Raw genomic sequence first — 2500 nt, 5'->3', positions numbered from 1 at the left:
GTCTGCCACAAGCATGGAATCAGAGCGCCGCCTGTTATGAGCCAAAGGTGCACCCTGACGTGGCAAATCAGATGATGCCGCAGTCATTTACTTACGATAATCACAATCAACAAACCGGCCCCCCCCCCCCCCCCAAAACACCTTTCCTTACAACAATGTGTACCTTAACCTAACCCATATTGTACCTTAACCTAACCCGTATTGTACCTTAACCTAACCCGTATTGTACCTTAACCTAACCCGTATTGTACCTTAACCTAACCCGTATTGTACCTTAACCTAACCCGTATTGTACCTTAACCTAACCCGTATTGTACCTTAACCTAACCCGTATTGTACCTTAACCTAACCCGTATTGTACCTTAACCTAACCCGTATTGTGCCTTAACCTAACCCGTATTGTGCCTTAACCTAACCCGTATTGTGCCTTAACCTAACCCGTATTGTGCCTTAACCTAACCCGTATTGTGCCTTAACCTAACCCGTATTGTGCCTTAACCTAACCCGTATTGTGCCTTAACCTAACCCGTATTGTGCCTTAACCTAACCCGTATTGTGCCTTAACCTAACCCGTATTGTGCCTTAACCTAACCCGTATTGTGCCTTAACCTAACCCGTATTGTGCCTTAACCTAACCCGTATTGTGCCTTAACCTAACCCGTATTGCGCCTTAACCTAACCCGTATTGCGCCTTAACCTAACCCGTATTGCGCCTTAACCTAACCCGTATTGCGCCTTAACCTAACCTATATTGCGCCTTAACCTAACCTATATTGCGCCTTAACCTAACCTATATTGCGCCTTAACGTAACCCGCGTTGCGCCTTAACGTAACCCGCGTTGCGCCTTAACGTAACCCGCGTTGCGCCTTAACGTAACCCGCGTTGCGCCTTAACCTAACCCGCGTTGCGCCTTAACCTAACCCGCGTTGCGCCTTAACCTAACCCGCGTTGCGCCTTAACCTAACCCGCGTTGCGCCTTAACCTAACCCGCGTTGCGCCTTAACCTAACCCGCGTTGCGCCTTAACCCAACCCGCGTTGGGCCTTAACCCAACACGCGTTGGGCCTTAACCCAACACGCGTTGGGCCTTAACCCAACACGCGTTGGGCCTTAACCCAACACGCGTTGGGCCTTAACCCAACACGCGTTGGGCCTTAACCCAACACGCGTTGGGCCTTAACCCAACACGCGTTGGGCCTTAACCCAACACGCGTTGGGCCTTAACCCAACACGCGTTGGGCCTTAACCCAACACGCGTTGGGCCTTAACCCAACACGCGTTGGGCCTTAACCCAACACGCGTTGGGCCTTAACCCAACACGCGTTGGGCCTTAACCCAACACGCGTTGGGCCTTAACCCAACACGCGTTGGGCCTTAACCCAACACGCGTTGGGCCTTAACCCAACACGCGTTGGGCCTTAACCCAACACACGTTGGGCCTTAACCCAACACACGTTGGGCCTTAACCCAACACACGTTGGGCCTTAACCCAACACACGTTGGGCCTTAACCCAACACACGTTGGGCCTTAACCTGCTCTGTAATTGTCATACGACGCGTTAAATTAGTGTAGTGTTGCCTAACTGCAACCCCCGCAATATAGTTTGCTACCCGCACTGCCCGGTCCCCAGAGTATCGCTTCATGTTAAACACCTTGCAGCTATACACTGTAATGCGGATGGCAGCAGGACGTACATGCTCAATGCCCTTCGCAGTTGTTCATTGGCATTCGCATGGCGAAGCACAGCCTACGTTGTGGTACGGCTTGTGTCAACTGTCCGCTGATGTTGTACGTCCAAATCACACACTGTACTGCACATTGGTCCTCATGTACTGAATGATACATCGTGGTACATGTGTGACCGTACCACGACTGCGCCAACAACGGCGAACCATACGGTCCAAATATTGTGCACTCAGCTACGTGTCGTCTCCCTATAAGAGCTGGATTGCAGTATGGTATGCCGTGGATGGCGATCAGCATGAGCCGTCTGTTGATGTAGTGGCGCGTGTTGTCAGACGTAGTCGTCTCTTCTCACTCACCGTGATAGCATGGTGCACTGCGTTCCACATCTGCGACATGCGACAGAGGCCGGTTGACAGTCGTTCGCGCAATGGACATCGCATACGTACGGGGGCCACCTTCCACGTGTTCGCGAAGCGTGCACATGTTGTTGCGTGTATGTGGGCAGACATAGTGTGTCGTGACACCTGACACAGGCATGCAACAATCGTTGAATTTGCAAATGGCGATGGACGTCTACGTTTGCTGGTGACGTTACGCAAATGAACAACTGGTAAACCGTTGTGGTGCGGTTGTTCTCGCTAGAGGTGAATCAGTGATGGCGACGATCGGTTGAGCTACCAACCGGTTGTTTCAGCGATACCCACCATGCCCACGAACGTGAATGGCATGTGGGTGTGAAGCGATACGCGGCGGTGGCTGGGTGGGACCGTCCCCGGCCGGTGAGGGGGGGCCTCCCGGCGTGCTGGCCGCGCG

The sequence above is a fragment of the Schistocerca americana genome, unplaced genomic scaffold (assembly GCF_021461395.2).
Source record: "Schistocerca americana isolate TAMUIC-IGC-003095 unplaced genomic scaffold, iqSchAmer2.1 HiC_scaffold_248, whole genome shotgun sequence".
Taxonomy (NCBI): Eukaryota; Metazoa; Arthropoda; class Insecta; order Orthoptera; family Acrididae; genus Schistocerca; species Schistocerca americana.
Note: the sequence above shows the minus strand (reverse complement) of the source record.